The sequence below is a fragment of the Tursiops truncatus genome, chromosome 4 (genome assembly GCF_011762595.2).
Source record: "Tursiops truncatus isolate mTurTru1 chromosome 4, mTurTru1.mat.Y, whole genome shotgun sequence".
NCBI classification, from domain to species: Eukaryota; Metazoa; Chordata; class Mammalia; order Artiodactyla; family Delphinidae; genus Tursiops; species Tursiops truncatus.
The window spans coordinates 136,225,324-136,243,184 of record NC_047037.1 but is presented as its reverse complement, the minus strand read 5'-3'; the positions used below and the strand labels follow the sequence as shown (position 1 = coordinate 136,243,184).

General features: G+C 38.6%; 1 protein-coding gene across 6 annotated transcripts in view; it reads right to left on the bottom strand.

The window, feature by feature from the left end:
* Positions 1–17,861, bottom strand: part of DYRK1A (dual specificity tyrosine phosphorylation regulated kinase 1A) — a 145,571-nt gene that overhangs the window by 95,312 nt on the left and 32,398 nt on the right. The window lies entirely within an intron of this gene.

Sequence of the window (17,861 nt, the reverse complement as noted above, 5' to 3'; positions counted from 1 at the left end):
TAAATTAGGAACTACCTGTGTCTGAAATCATTCCCTGGATTCCAGATTCCATTCCTGAAGAACCACTTTTCCAGCTTAGATGCTGCTGTGGTATCAAGGAAAACCCTAGGCATGTGACCAATTAGTACCCAACCTGGGGGAAAGGCGATATGGACAGATAAATGGATGAACATTAAAGTAGTGCATCAAAATAGTTTTATTTGCAAAAATAATATTTGAATCATCAAGATTCAAGATTTTTTACTGCAAAGACATAGTTTTCTAATAATTTTTCCCTCATAAATGGTCAGTCTTTACAATTCTAGCATAAACCATGGTAAAGGAAAATGTGAATTTTTAAATCTCTTGCCATGAACTGCACATTTTCAAATCCTTCAGGCTCTTGACATCACACTCTTCACCTGTAAGATGTCACAATGCTACCTATACCCTGCCAACTTCAATGGTTTCAATAGGAAAAGATGAGTCGGCCAGTGGCACAATGGATAATGCATCTGACTCTGGATTATCAAAATGGTCTCACCCTAAAACTGACATCTTTTAGAAAAAAAATCAACCATTTAATCACACTCATTTGAAGAGCAGCCTTTAGCAAAGGGTAAAGAATTTCTGTAAGTTACAAAATCTGCTGCTGACATATGCAGCAACTAAACCATCATATACTGAGAAATGATAAACTCCTCAAGTCTTGACCTTAGATTACTTTAAATAAAGATTCTAGTGATTATTCCAATATATCCTTCAGGCTGGTCACTTTTCAAAAAATAGATGTGAGTTTTAATGACAATAAGTAAGTAACAGCGAACACAAATGTACTTTGCAATTACAGATACAATTTTCTTTCTAAAGAAGCTTACAAATCCAGACAGTCATATTTTTCTTTTTTTCTGAGAAAAACCTACAGTGATTTTTTTATCTTTCCCCCCACAAATGGAGCCATTCACAAATTATGGAGCAAAATTAGATGCCAACAAAAAGCATCTACTATCCTTACCATAGGAACCTCCCATAGTCCTCAAAATCTTTTACAGTATGTTTTAGCTCACATTTTGCCCAAGGCAATATAATGGTCTATGAACGATCTAGGAACTGAGCTTAAGTGGTTTCTGAAGTTAACTTACAAACCAATTTTTAGTTGTCTGAAAATCACTGCATAAAATTAACCTACAGCACATCTGCAGGGATAACAGAATTTCAACAAGCTGAGTTTACGTGCATGGTATGCTCAGGAAGGTATCAGACTCGCTCTCTTTTTGTCTGTCTCTCTTTTCTCAAGAGGGGTGGGGGAGATGAGAGGAGGGGAGAGAGGGTGGGAGGATATCGAGACACCTAATCAAAAGCACTGTCATGCTGAGATTTATAAAATTACTACAAATCTGAAAAAAACTAGAGTGGCAAAACTATGGTTGAAATGAATGCATTAGCATGATACGGCAAATCCAGATTAACTGAAGAGTTAAACTAAATGGCAGGTATTAATGTATTCTCTAATGACACAATGTTTTGTACTGAGGCAAAACTAAAAACTGTATCTAGTTTTGTTTTTTTTAAAATAATTTTATTTATTTATTTTTGACTGTGATGGGTCTTTGTTGCTGTGCGTGGGCTTTCTCTAGTTGCAGCGAGCGGGGGCTACTCTTCGCTGTGGTGCGCGGGCTTCTCGTTGTGGTGGCTTCTCTTATTGCGGAGCCCAGGCTCTAGGCGTGCAGGCTTCAGTAGTTGTAGCACGCGGGCTCAGTAGTTGTGGCTCGCAGGTTCTAGAGCTCAGGCTCAGTATTTGTGGCGCTCGGGCCTATCTGCTCCGCAGCATGTGGGATCATCCCGGACCTGGGCTTGAACCCATGTCCCCTGCATTGGCTGGCGGTTTCTTAACAACTGAGCTAACAGGGAAGCCCTATATCTAGTTCCAAAATAACTAAAGTAGTAGGGAAGTATCATAAGCAGCCAGTGAAAAAACTCAGTCTGATACAAGCTTCAGAAGTACTGGTAGGTACTATTTTATTTCTTAAGCTGGGTACAAGTATACAGTTGTTTTTTTTATAACCTTTTAATTTTATGTGTTATATCAATATATATTCTCATATATTCACAATTTTAAAAATTTAACCCACATGAAAAAATAAAATATAATGCACAATGAGATTTAAAAGGACAATTCTGATAGTTCAGAAGATGCCAATTAAGAATAAGCTACAAAAAAATAACAAGCTACAAAACTGAAAACAAAGTTGAGAGAGTGGCATGGACTTATATGTACTCCCAAATGTAAAATAGATAGCTAGTGGGAAGCAGCCGCATAGCACAGGGAGATCAGCTCCGTGCTTTGTGACCACCTAGAGGGGTGGGATAGGGAGCATGGAAGGGAGGCGCAAGAGGGAGGAGATATGGGGATATATGTATATGTACAGCTGATTCACTTTGTTATAAAGCAGAAACTAACACACCATTGTAAAGCAATTATACTCCAATGAAGATGTTAAAAAAAAATGAAAACGAATTTGAAAGACCTAAAATTTGATTCCATGGATCAAATTACAATGTGATTATCTTAAAATTATACTCTGTGATTAGCTTTCCTTATAAACTTCTGCTCATTTACACTAACAGAGCAAGGAAGTGATAGAAGAAAATGTCTTTTTTCCAGATAATAATTTTAGAAATAGATTTTCAAGAATTATAATAGCCAAAGGAGTCATGGGGGAAATGTTCTGATACCTAACACACAAGGAAAATAAAAAATCTATAACTCTAATTCCCAATAAGATGATCAAATGGCATACACAGAAAAAAGTCCTTTCACTAACTGGGGCTTTCAAGAGAAATCCTAAAAACCAAGAACATTTATGATTTCCCCCAGGATCCCTAAGAAATAGTCACAGTCTTAAAAAAAAAGTAAAAAGGCAAAAAGCATTATGATGATATCAAATCGAAATTATGAGTAAAAGTGCAGGGAAAAAGCCATTTGCTATACACCATCAGCTGAGACACTTCACAGACGTTGACACACACCACACACCGTACAAGTAGGCACTGTTATTTCAACGGTGGGGAAATCAAGGGTCAGAGAGATTAACCTGCCTGGCCTATGGGCACAGCTTGAGAACTCTGGTCCCACACCAAAGTTCACTACTTTCCACCACTCCAAGATGCCTCTCATTAGGGATCATTGAAATGGTTAGGAGAAAATTGCAAACCTGCAAGAATCTAGGTGACTTAGTCTGATTTTAGACTCACCACTCTTCTGCCTCAACCATACCAAACATGAAATAAAGCTCATAAGCAGTAAATTAATTTGTATAAAGTATTTCACTTTAGGGGAATGGAAAAGTAACTCTCCTGCAAAGTCAGCCTAGCAGAGAAATTCTGATTACAGCATGTAACAGTTCGTTCTATATTCCCTTTACCAAAAAAAAAAAAAAAAAAAAGAATTAAGGAGACAAGATGAAAAGAGTGTAAAAACCAACAGCAGATAAGTTATTTTTGCACTAAAGCCTCAGGCAAGATAAAAAGAACATGAAGGACTGAAAACCTGGGTCTTGGAATATATGACTCCAATGGCACGGTGGAAGTGGAAGTAGCTGATACATGGGTTTAAGGGGAAGAAGGATGTGATTTCTCATGAAACTGTACATAAAGAACTAACACAACCCTGAGTGAGCACCAGAGAAAAGGTTCAAGAAGACAGAGCTGAGTGGATTAAATAAATATTGTCCCAATTTTTGCTACCTCAAACACCAAGTTACCTGGCCTCTCCAGGACTATATCTGGGCTAAACTGAGACAAAATTAGGCACTGAGTATTCATATATGGCAATAAATACAGGAAAACAGGAGGGAAATAACTCATAGGCATATTACCTGTTACAACACATAACGCATTGACAAATATCTTTTTTAAGACTGGTGGGCAGAGACTGAAAAGTTTCTAGGAGTAAGCTATGACCAAATTAAAGTACGGTACCCTGCCACTAATTCAAAACACAGAGACTTCCCTGGTGGCGCAGTGGTTAAGACTCCGCCTGCCAATGCAGGGGACACGGGTTCGATCCCTGGTCCGGGAAGATCCCACATGCCACGGAGCAACTAAGCCCGTGCGCCACAACTACTGAGCCTGCGCTCTAGAGCCCACACGCCTAGAGCGCGTGCTCCACAACAAGAGAAGCCACCGCAACAAGAAGCCCACGCGCCGCAATGAAGAGTAGCCCCCGCTCGCCAAAACTAGAGAAAGCCCGTGCACAGCAACAAAGACCCAACACAACCAAGATAAATGAATAATTTATTTTTTAAAAAAACATATAAACTACCAGTGATACTTTATTTTGCTTGCCATCCTTTGTCTCCTTTAGTGAGTCTGAAAACAATGATTTTCACAGGTTTATTTCAACCTTCAAGTCTATCAACCTATCTGCATGTATTCTCTTATACTCCAAGTTCCTCAAACATTAATATTCAGACCACAGCACTTTTCAGGAACCTAACTTCCACTACTGGAGAGTGACTACTACTATATAAAGTAGATACTAGGACATATCCCTGTCATAAGCAGACCTAAGTTCCAGAAGGCTCACTTCTAAGATTTGGTTGAAAGGCAACATTAAGTACTATCTTAGTTATATGTGGAATTAAGCAGACTGAAAATACCAACTTGCCTCTAGCCCACCTCTCTCCTTTAAGGTTCAGGCCCACATTTCTGAGAGTCCAGTGAACGAGCTTGATTTTGTTTCCCACTTATAACTGCATATGAGGTATCTTATATTTAATGTACAAATAAACATTTTCCTTTAATTCACTTAATTCTCATAAATAATTACATAAGTTAAGTAGCACTATTACCCGTTTTACAGGTGAGGAAACTAAGACCCAGAGAGGTGAAGTTGCCCCAAGTCACACAGGACGAATTGTAGAGAGATAAGATTCAAATCTAACCAAACAGACTCCAAAGCCGCTGATCTCAGGTCCCACATTAAACTGAATTTGTCATTTCCCCACTCTTCTCTCTTGATCAAAAAAGACGAGGAATGACCAGGCAGGACAGGAAAAAAATCCACTTCTCCTTCCTGTACTCTCAGTTTTGGTTAACGGGTATCACTACACCCCAATCTCCCAAACTAAAACCCTAATATCATCTAGGACCTCTTTGCTATTGCTTACCCCACATCCAATCCACACAAATTCTTGTGTTGAGAAATTCCCTGGCGGTCCAGTGGTCAGGACTCGGCGTTTTCGCTGCCAGGGCCCAGGTTCGATCCCTGGTTGGAGAACTAAGATCTCACAAGCTTCGAGGCGCGGCCAAAATAAGAAAAGTGAGTTCTGTGAGCTATTCTAGGAAATGAATCAAACCTAAGGAGGAGGTCACAGGAACCTCCAGTTTGTAGCCAGTCAGACGCCCAGGTAACAACCTGGGCTTGTGCTTGGTGTCAGAAGTGGAGGGTCTTACAGGACTGAACCCTTTACCAGGTAGACAGTGTGAGAATTGGGCTGAATTCTCAGACACCCCGCTGCCATCTGAGAACTGCTTGGTGTGAAAAAGCCCCTCCCCCGTGAAAAACATACACACATACACACACACACACACACACACACACACACACACACACACACACACACCCTCACATGCTGGAACTGGGTACAGGAATCCTTTGTAAATAGGAATTAAAAGCAAAGTAATATGAACAAAACAAATTTTTTCAATCTCTTCTGCTGATGCGCTTGCTTCACATCACCTACACATAACATACTCAAACTTTCTATTACTCAAATCGATCCTGCTCATAAGAGGAATTAAAAAGGGGTGGCCCAACGACCTCTAGGTGCTTTGAGAATCAAACAAGGTTGAGACCCAGCGCTCAGTGTCATACCCCGTTACATTTCCCTCCCTAACCTGACATCTGGGGTGATCTCATGCATGCATGTATTCCAGAAACAAAGCATATCTATCAGACAGAAGACACTTAGGAAGAATATGTTCAATCAATAATAGTCTGCGACCCCTTCTCATAACTAGTTTCTAAGAAATGCAATAAAAAAACTGCTCACTCTTTCCTTTCTGATAGTACCGACTTTTCTAAATAGAATGGTCTGAAGTATTTATATGTATGTGTGTGTTTCTAAAGTATTTTATATACACACAATTTTATTTATAAAGTATATATTATATGTAATTAATTTACATAAGTACATGCACACATATACTTAGTTGATTATGTGTACTTTAATACATATAATTATATATAATCTTATGAACCACTGTTTTTTAATTATCCTTGAATTTCAAAAATACAGAAAAACAACAAGATCCAGAAATAATAAAAAAACACACACTATTATTAACAGCTTACATGTTCTTCCAATAAGCCTATTACTAAGAGTAGTAAAATGAGTTTAGTTGCACTTATTTTCCCTGCTAGACTTTTGTGGAACTTAGAGAAATGCTACCTCCTAAAAAATTCTTAAAATGTGTGACCTTGTATTTCAGGGTACCAATCATCCTCCATGTCTCTTTCACCTTTGGCTCCAAACTCAGGTGTTACTCTCCAGTTCCATCGTCTGGCCCCTCCAACTCATTCTTCTATACATCTTTCCCTCTAAAAGAAGTACTTCAAAGATTTACTCTGAACTAATAATTCCAGACTCTCTTCTCTACCCTGACCGCTCACTCAGTATCTAGTCCAACAGCTGCTGGATGCTGCGTGCAGTGCCACATTACTACCTCAACTCACTATGCCTAAAAGGCATCCTCATCCCTTCCTTACACAGCTCACACTGCCATCTCTACACGTGCCCCCAACACCACAACCATGCTAGTAACTGCTGACTTCTTTAGCTACTCTAAACAGTCTCACTAAATTCTATCGATTTTCAAAATGCCTCATGCCTTTCCATTCTCGTCCACGCCTACTGTTATCACCCTGGTCCATGTCCTTATATCAGTCCCTATTTCACACATATTACAGAGGCCTCCTAAACTAAGCATCTCCTAGGCCAGACACTATGTCAGAAACAGTACAGGAGGTTGCCAAAACTAGACTGCAGACTCCACCCCAAAAGATCCTGATTCAGGAAGCGTGGAGACGGACTCAAGAATCTGGTTGTTTTTAAACAAGAACTTCCAGGTTATTCTTGAGCACAGCCGATTTGGGAACTGTTTTACTTAAAGACAGCTCATCCCTTGTCCCATTTCATCACACCTTTAGCTGCCACGCATACATCCCTGAAGCACAGACTTTCAACCTGGATTTAACCCCTCTGTAACTTAGGAACATTAGATCAAATCTTATCGCCCTGAACTCAGAGCTCAGCATGGCATTCTATAAAATGCCACTTAACCTCCTTCTGCATCAATGCTCAAATCATTCCCCCTTCCTAAAACTTGCCCTTTCTTTACCTAAATCCTATCCACTCTTCAAGACCACCTTAATTCTCCCTCATCCAGCTTAAAGCCACTCCAATCTCTCCTCTGAACTTGCGTTTACTTATCGACCACTATATTTTAGTAATTATTTATGTTATATTCTTACTCAAGTCATAGTATCTACTGCTTGGTGAATCTCAATCTCATATTTCTATTATAGCCTAGGAGATGTTCAATAAGCACGTTAGAATGATAGAATAACAACATGGAAAATACTGTCTTATATAGAAAAAGTGGGCTATAAAGCAGTATGCAAATATATTCATTTTTAAAAAGGAGAGAGTAACTGTGTGCAGAGAAAAAAAAAAAAGACAGGTTATACACAAAATGCAAATAGTTATCTCCAGAGAGAGGAACTGCAGGAAATTGTTATTCTTATCTTCAGTATTTTTTAAAGTTTCTAAAATGAATGGGCATTTTGTAATGAAACGAAATCTTAAACCTAGAATCTTAAACCTTAAAATCTTAAACTAGGATTTTCTTGATCAATGGCAATTCTGTATAAATGACTGGCATGGGGTATCAGCAGCCATACTGTCACAATCCTAACACATATGACTGATGTGTTAATGTCAACATTTCCCAACCTATATTTCAAATTCCGCTGGCCTCACTAGACTGGATGTTCAACTTTGGGGACCTCTCATTCACAGTCATGCAAATCAGTTACATACACGGGCATGCTATTTTGCTAGCTGCCTGTGTGGAGTTTTATTTGTTTGTTTCTTGTTCTGGTTTGTCCTTTCAATCAAAACTGCAAACTTTAACATAGTAATGCTGCTCTTATGTGGAAATATCCAAAAAGAAACACACAACAGGTAAGAAAACTAGAACTAATATTAAAATAAATCTTAGAAATAAAGGTCTAGTTATACCTTTAAATCGCCATCTTAAGCACCCCTTCCTCCTTATGCAGAATAAAATCCTAAATTTATAGTGAAAATCTACCCATCTCCAAGAATAATTCTCATGATAAACTATACCGAGAATTTTCAATCCTGAATCAAACTGTATGCTAAATTCCTCCATACTAACTTACGTTCATGTTTTTTTATGCACTCTGAAGAAACAGAAAATAACTATACAAAGCCTACAAAACACGCTTCAGATGCACAGAGACTTATTCCTCAGCTTCTTCTCCAGCTGAACATCAAGACACTCAACCTCTCTTCTCAAATTTAATTAGCCAGTCCCAGTCCATTTTTCTTGCTCGAATCTTATGCTTTATTTCTCAATTTATAATCTTCAAATCTATACATGGTATACTTGAACATGAGCTTCAGCAAAAGTAAGTATTATTCCCATACAATTTTCTTCATGTAACACTGATTCCCATTCTGCTTGTAGTCTATTTTGCTTCACATTCAACCTCTTTTAGAAATACATTTCATGATGAAAAATACAAAATTTATATACAAAAGTACATCATCAAAAATAAAAAATCAGAAACAATAAAAATGTTCAACAACACTTTCAAAAGAAAAGAGGACAAAGATTATTGTACATTCACATGATAAAATATTATGTAATCATTTAAGTTCTTAAAACAATTATATTACATGAGGGGAAAAGGCATGCATTATATTTTATCAGAAAGAACTCAAAATCTTCATCAAAGCGCAGTCTCAGGAAAGTTAAAAACAAAAAAAAGAATAGAAAAAACTCTGGAAGAAAATACATAAACTATTAATATTGAATGTCTTTGGCTAATAAAAGACTGGACGGTTTTTATTGTCTTCTTTACACTTTTCAGTGCATCACACTTTTCAGTGCATCACAAAAACTTTTGTTTTTTGCGGTACGCAGGCCTCTCACTGTTGTGGCCTCTCCCGTTGCAGAGCACAGGCTCCGGACGCGCAGGCTCAGCGGCCATGGCTCACGGCCCCAGCCGCTCTGCGGCATGTGGGATCTTCCTGGATCAGGGCACGAACCCGTGTCCCCTGCATCGGCAGGCGGACTCTCAACCACTGCACCACCAGGGAAGCCCTATGCACATGTTTTATAATCAGGAAAAAATGGTCCAAGAAATTCAGCCAACATAAAAGTTGACATGGAATCTAGCTAAAGCCACAACTATGAAACAACCTTTAAGTACCTCCAATGTTTAAAACTCCAGTAAAGGTGAAAAGCTCATGAAAATAAACTATTAAAGATATTTGCGGGCTTCCCTGGTGGCCCAGTGGTTGAGAGTCCGCCTGCCGATGCAGGGGACATGGGTTCGTGCCCCGGTCCGGGAAGATCCCACATGCTGCAGAGTGGCTGGGCCCGTGAGCCATGGCCGCTGAGCCTGCGCGTCCGGAGCCTGTGCTCCGCAACGGGAGAGGCCACAGCAGTGAGAGGCCCAAGTACAGCTAAAAAAAAAAAGATCTCTGCTTTTAAAACTCAGTTAATATACTGCTAGGTCACTGTCCATGGTAGGACCCCCAAAAAGTGCTTTGTGCTGCTTAACCTGGTGTTCAAGGCCCAAAGCCGTCAGGCTCCGGAGTCAGCCTGCTCTAGTTTAACTCCTGGTTCCACAACTTACTAGGTGGCCTCACGCAAAGTTCTAAACTCCTAGTTGACTAAGTGCCCTCATTTACAAAGTGAAAATTACCCCATAAAATAGTGCTGCTATCGATGACATAGCACATGTAAAGCATTTAAAGCACTGCCCGGTAAATGCTCATTACCTGTTCACTTCTTCATACTGTCATATTTTATACTGTCATTATTATCTCCACCTTTCCAGTCTTATTTCCTACTATATGCTTTCCCCAAATCTACACTCTAGCCACGAGGGACAAAGATCATTCCCCCAACATCACTTTTTTGCTCAGACTCCATGAGCCTTCCTTCCTTTTCTGCCTGTCAACACCAATGCCTTCTCCTCCAGATAGTCTCCCACCAGCAACCTCTACAGTAGACACCACTTCCCCCTCAACCCTGCCACAGCAGTATTTATACCAGATTAAGGCCCTAACCCCACTCTGCCTTCAACTGTAGCTAACTATATGCTTGACAGCACCTAGCCCCAGAAAGTGAGAACAGCCTGTTCAACTCACCCTCCAGATGGCCAGCTTCCTCAACTATAGCTGACTCTCAATACAGGAGGGAAAGGAAACCAGTATCATCAAACTACATCATCTCCAAAAAAATATCTGCTTTTGGTTGCTTTGTTGAAACAAATGAGTTAAATTTTTTAAATATTTAAGACAAGATTATAAGCACAGTTAAGTCATACCTGCAATCTAATGATGGAACAAATGACTTTGCTAATTCATTTCAATGCGAAAGGCACAAAACTGAGTATTTCTGATACAGAGAATGGTATATGAACTAAAAAAATATTTTATATAATTATCAATTCTCTATAAATAGCCATAATCAGATAAAGCTTGGGCACAGTTTTTGTTTCTTGTTTTGAGTTTGTTTTTTTTTCCTCTTAAACACCAAGCCTCTTTTCTAAAGAGAATATTTTTAAATGTGGTATTATTTATATTGAAAATGTTAGCAAACCAGGTGGGCAAAATAGTGACAACTGTGGAAGCAGGAGGACAGGGACATGAGGGTTCATTATATTCTCTACTTTTATGTATGTTTCAAGTTTTCCATAATTAAAAAAAAATTTTAAATAGAAGTGGTGATATATGAAAGAAGTATTAGAAATACAATTCTTTAAACTATAAAATAAGTGAGATACTTGACAAAAGCAGCTAACTAAAAGAAATTTAAAGATTTGATATTCTATGACAGAGAACTTAAAAACATACCATGACTAAGCAAAATTTGCTTTTTTTTATTCTTTTGTTTGTTTCTCTTTTGGGAGAGGAGATAGGGGTTAAAATTGCTTGGGAAACTATTTTACATAAAATGCTTTATATAAATAACTAACCAAGATTTACCTATGTAAACTTTGATTCCTATAAAATTTTTCACAGGGACATTTATTGTGTTAATAAATATACAGCTGTGATGTGAAAATTCAGGGAATTGGGGTGAAATTCCTTTTAGGGTGTCATCAGTTAGCTCTGAGGGATCAACAAAGCACAAACTTCCTAGTGCCAAAGTCCACAAGACAGACAGATCCCACTACTAGTTTTAGCAGCTAACGTTCTCTAGCCACTCTTGGAGAAAAAAAAAATTGAACATTTTAACAACTTGCCCCAAAATTTCCTCTTGCTACCCAAAGTCATAATTGATGTTTGATCTTCCTGTTTTTTCAATATTACAAAGAATAACATGTTTTTTGTGGTAGCTAATACATATGGATTATACAATAACACTGAATTTAGTATCAGATTGAGAGCAAGAGGTCTTCAATTTCATTTAATTCAAATCAATCCTTTAGTAGATGTGGAAACTCAGGTCTAGAGGTTATGTGCCTTACTTAAAGAGTATGTGAAAGTAAAATAAACAGATCAGAAAAGATCTGATTATCAAACCAATGATAATAGCAAAATAATACTTAATTGCCATTTTAATTGAGCTTCAAACTGCATTGCTACAAAGAAATATGGGCAAACATATATCTGTACAACAACAACATAAGCATACTTATGTTTCTTTTCATATAAATGGAAATACACAGGAGAATGTCCAGAAAGATAACTGCAAACCTTGAACAGCAGTATCTGTCGTTAGGACAATGGGACTGAGAAGGTGGTTGGGTAGGAATGGACAGGAGTGGACAGAAAGTCGCAAGAGGGACAACCATACATACTTCTGTATACAATTCAGAAGTGCCATCACTTACGCCTATTGAAACAACTGAAAAATAATTTTAAATAACTGCATACACACAAATAATATCCTAAAAATCAGATGATGTCATGACATGATGAGAGTTTCAAATCTATCATTCATTTCTTCAACAAATATGTGCTGAGAACTGGAGACACACGGGTGAGATTTACTGCCACTGTGTCTGCCCTCAGGGAACTCACAGTCCAACGTGGGAGACAGGCAAAATCACACTAATATATAACTACAAACCATGCTCACGATTATGAGGGGGAAGTACACATTGCTAAAAGAGAAAATTAACGAGAAGAACCAATTTAGATTTGAGGAAGAGGGAGTATCAGAAAAATCTTTCCAAGAATTTGACAGGTGAGATCTGGATTTGTAGTCTTAGTATGGGTAAGGCTTCTGAAGCTCACAATTCTTTCAATTTCTAGATCTACGTAAGAGAGGCAGTGAAAATTCAGAACTTCTGAGAAAGTAATTAGGTGAGTTGGGGATCTGGAAGTACCAAGGACGTTCGGCCAAGACAATGAAAGATTAAAGGACCAGTGACTAGACATTTCCAAATAATTTAGCAAGTCTCAAGGATGGAATGAACTGACCTTGACTCGCTCCCTGTAGTTAAAGAAAATAGGACTAAGAGTAAGAAGAATGTTACAGGAGAACAAGTGGCAAATGAAGGAAAGAACGAAGGCATCCATTAATGGGAGAGCTGTTTCATGAGTGACAGCCCCTAGTCATTGCATCTGCAGAGCTTGCGACCCATGGCATCTGCCTTGGCTATGGTTCCAACACTAAGTGGGAAGTGGGGTACAATTTACTCTAGAGTCCACCCCTTTGGCCTGACCTTCATCCAAAGGTCCACATCACTACAACATTATTTAAAAGTCTGCCTACTCCATGAAATATAATCAGGGAAACAAAATTTTTAAAGAAAATTGTCTCCTCCACTGACCCTGTTTTCTTGCCCAGGTTCTCTGGGGACAACTTCCCAACATGGTGGAGGGAGCTAGAATCCAAGCAAAGCATGGGGGTCCTACTGAGATGTGAAAGTAAAGATTAAGAGTTCCAAACAGCTGAAGCACCTGGAATCTTTGGGGGACAGAGCAACAGAGAGAGGAGAGCTATGCAGAAAGGGGTCTCCAAAAGTCTGTAGAGGGGTCCCAAGAAGACCAGAACGTACATGGGGCAAGGATAAGACAAGCTTAGTGCAGAGTGACTGCTAAGAGGTTGAGAGCAGAACAGAAATGAAAGAGAATGGGAAATTTTGGAGTCTTTGCCCAGCCACAGTGGAGAGATCTCTTTAACAGAGGTTTACTGTGTCAACTTGACTGAGCCATGGGCTGCCCAGACAATAGGTCAAACATTATTCTGGGTGTGTCTGTGAGGGTGTTTCTGGATGAGATTAACATTCCAATCCATAGACCGACTGCCCTCCCTAATACGGGTGGTCCTCATCCAGTTGGTTGAGGGCCGGAGTAGAATAAAAAGGCTGACCCTTCCACAGGTAAGAGAGAACTCCTGTCTGACTGCTTTGAGCTGAGACTTCAACCTTTTCCCTGCCTTTGGACTCAAACTGAAACAGCAGCTCTTGAATCTTGAGCCTGCTGGTTTTCAGACTAGAACTTAAACCATCAGCTCTTACGGTTCTCAGGCTTCAGACTCCGACCAGAACTACACCATCAGCTCTCTGGGTCTCCAACTTGCAAAGTGCAGATGTGGGGACTTCTCAGCCTCCATAACCACACGAGCCAATTTCTTACACTAAATCATATACCTCCTATTGGGTCTGTTTCTCTGGAGAACCCTTACTAATACACACCTTAACATCCTTTCCCCCTTTCAAGACTAAGGACCACACTTTTAGAGTATAGCCTTCTGCAGACCAAAACGAATAATGTCTAAAACCAAACCCAGGCAAGATCCACAGGAAGACCCAGTTTGGAAGTCATGTCCCACCATATTAGAGGGGCCAGGCGTCACCTTGAGCTTTCTATAAATCTTGAGTAATAAAATACAAAACCAAACATAAATAAATTCGAGGTGACCAACCAGCTTTGTAGAACAAACATTCTCAAGAAGGAAAAAACAGTATTCAATCAAAATTCAGTAAACAAGAAACAGAAAAATGTGATCCACAGTCAAGGGGAAAAAAGAGTCAATAGAACACCAACCCCAGGTTGCACAAGATGTTAGATATAGCAGACAACAACTTTAAAGCAGATATTTTATACAAAGTATTAGAAGAAAATGCATTCAAAAACTTTAAGGAACAATTTGCTCTTTAATGTGTGAATGAACAGAGTATCTCAGCAGAAAAATTGAAACTACAAAAAAAAAAGGAAATTATAAAATCACAGAAGACAGTGAGAAAACAGTAGAAAAATATTTGAAGAAATCATGGCTAAAAAAAACCTCTCAAATTATAACCACACCCAGGCACATCATAGGCAAACAGCTTAAAACCAAAGATAAAGAGAGAAATCTTGAAAGCAGTCAGAGAGAAAAAAGACAGTATACACAGAGAAAAGAACAAAATAGTAACTATCACTAACATCTTACCAGACACAAGGAAGCCAGAAGACAGTGGAACACCACCATTAATATGCTCAATGACAACAACTATCAATCTGGAATTCTATACCCAGTTAAAATAACCTTCAAGCCCAAAGGTGAAATAAAGACAGAATTTTTTACCAGCATACCTGCACTACAAAAACCACTAAAGAATGTTCTTCAGACTGAGGGGAAATTATACTGGATGGACACACAAATCTATACAAGGAATGAAGAGTGCCAGAAATGGTAAATAAGTAGGTAAATTTTCATAAATGATTATTTTCTTGTAATTAAATTAAAAGATTATTGTTTAAAACAAAAATTAATCATAAATTGGAGCTTAAAATGTGCTTAAAGCTAAAATCATAAAATTGTAACATACATAGGAGTAACACATGTAGGAGGAAAAAATATGGCAACAACTGCACCAAGCAGGTAAACAGCTTGATAGTGTTTACCGTTATTACACTTGGGAAATAGGGAGTGGGAAGTGCAAAGTGTCACTGACTCTAAATATTTAAACACAGATATGAACTTCCCTCGAAGTTGATACACAGAACACCTTCAGAAGTTCCTGTGAAGAAGAGCTCATACAAAGTAATTACAAACACACAAAGAAACCCTCCATCACAAGAGAAACTCAGTGGGTAAACAACCAAACTTCATACCCAAGGAACTAGAAATAACAGAACTATCTGAAAAGAACTTCCAAATATGTATCTTAAGATATTAGAGAAAAGAGTCTGTTTTTTTTTTAAGGGTGACAAAAAAAAATTAGGCACGTTCAAGAAAGAACCAGGTATTAAAATTAATACACACACATACATTTATGTTCATGACTGGCTCAGGACTGCAAAAACCCTCCATTGGTACCTTCCATTCTAAGTGTAACAACCATCTTTTCTTTTTAAAACAACACTGTTTACTATGTGTTCATACCTTATTCAAAATGATCAGTCCAAAATTCGCTAAAATAAGGTATAGCATAATAAAAAACAAGAAGTCCAACTGTAACACATTTTCAAGTTTGATAGAACCAAGCAATTTTAGGAAAAGTATAATCATAGTATATTTTTCATTATCCTCCTGCAATCGCACCTTCTCACAGTCATTAAAATTCCTAAATTGCTAAAATGAGTACCAATAATTTATATCATTTTCTTAAATTTAGACTCATTTTTAATAAATCCTGATAAAAATTACAACTTTCACTCGAGCTAGTCCTAAAAGAACAATAACCTCCACTATTTAGAGACAAGTAGCTCAAAACCATTGTTATAAATGACATGTGAGGTGGTAAAATTTGGGGCAATGCCACCCAATTTGGATCCCAAATTTGAATCTCAAGCTAATGTTGAAAAGATGTAAGATACATCATGAATGTTTACTGTAACTGGAAATATACTTACGAATATCTTAAAGTTACTATTTCAAAAGCAAACTTCCTACTCTTCCAAATAATGCATAGGAGTGTAAGCTAAAAAATGTCACCCTCCAAAAAATATGCACATCCTAATCTCTGGATGTTATCACAGTTAGAAAAAGGTCTTTACAGGTGTGATTATGACGTAGTTAAGAATCCTGAGATGAGGAGATTATCCAGGTGGGTCCTACATGCCTTTACAAGTGTGCTATGAGAGAGGTAGAAGGACACGCGACACACCGGCAGAAGAGGAGAAGGCAGAGCGACCATGGAGGCAGAGGTCGGAGAGATGCAGCCACAAGTCAAAGAATGCTGGCAGCTGCCAGAAGCTAGGCGAGGCAGAGAAGAGACTGTCTCTTAGAGACCCCCTGGGCCTGATGACACTTTCATCTTGTTTCAGTGGTACTGATTTTAGACTCCTGGCCTCCAGAACAAGGACAGAATAAATTTCTATTGCTTTAAGTCACTAAGTCTGTGGTACTTTTTTTACAGCAGCCCCAAGAAACTAATACAAAGAGGTAAGAAAGACATTTTCAAATCTTCTTAAAATATGTACATTTACAAATGTCACCTATGAAAAATGCTCCAATCTGTATTTGTATTCTTGAAGGATGTGGAAAAGTACGCTTGATTTATGTCAACATCTCATTTGGAATGATCTTCAATCTTACTGCTTTTTTGTGAGTTCCTTCAAGATTTAAAAAGACATAACCACTGGAAAACATGCAGTGTAAAATCCCCACCACTTTCGTGCTCAGTGAAACCCAATACTGAGCTATCCAATCTGTAACAGTTCAAGAAAGCTTTCACATGTTCTATCACAAACAGCAAATGTTAAAATGTCAAACCTAGGCTGTCAATGACATGAGGGCACAAACTGTATTTGTGTTTTTCACTACTTTATCCCCAACTTTTGGTACATTATCAAATAAATCAGCCTTTGTATTTCCTGTCAAGATTCCCTACTACCATACACTGCATGTTTGCTATACCACACTTCCCCTTCCTTTACTCTGCAGCTTAATAATGAACCCCCAGACCTCCATCCGTAATATCTCAATGGGTTAAGCAGCAGCCATGCCCTCGTCAAAGCCAAGGCAAACCTAACATGCTGAAAGGAAGGAACAGTCTGACATGTCCTGTCAAGTTGCTTCACCAGGAAGAAGCCACTTACTTGAACATCGATGCATAAGCCAGATTTGGCTCCAACATTACCAACTGCTTCTAGGCTTTAAAATCCCAGGCTCCTTCCACTAAAGGACACGGCCTCTCTCAACTCACAGAACTGTTGGAACTGATTAAGGTGATATACATTAGGGCCTAGCACATGGTTTGCATTATCACATTTAGTTCCACTTCCCTTTACTTCAGAGAAGGAAACGTATCCTTAACCTTCACAAGCTTCTCTATCATGTTACTTGCCTTACAAGGTCCAGGCAACTGCAAATGGGGACAGAAAAGAGTCCTCCTAGTACCTGACAGAGGCTGGTCCCTCTGGGGTAGAAAGAAAAAGGGAAGTCACTCCTCCTGTCTCAAGCTGTGCTCTTCACCTTACGTGACCTCTCCCATCTGAACCTGAATATCATATTCAGAACCTGCCTTGTAACAGTTGTAGAATTCATCCCTTGAGAAGAAAATGTTCTTAATAATGGTACTGTGATCTGTTTATAAGTCTTGTCTTCTCTACCAGGTTGTAACTTCCTTATGGGCAGAGACTATATCATATTCAAGGCCAAAGTACAGAGCA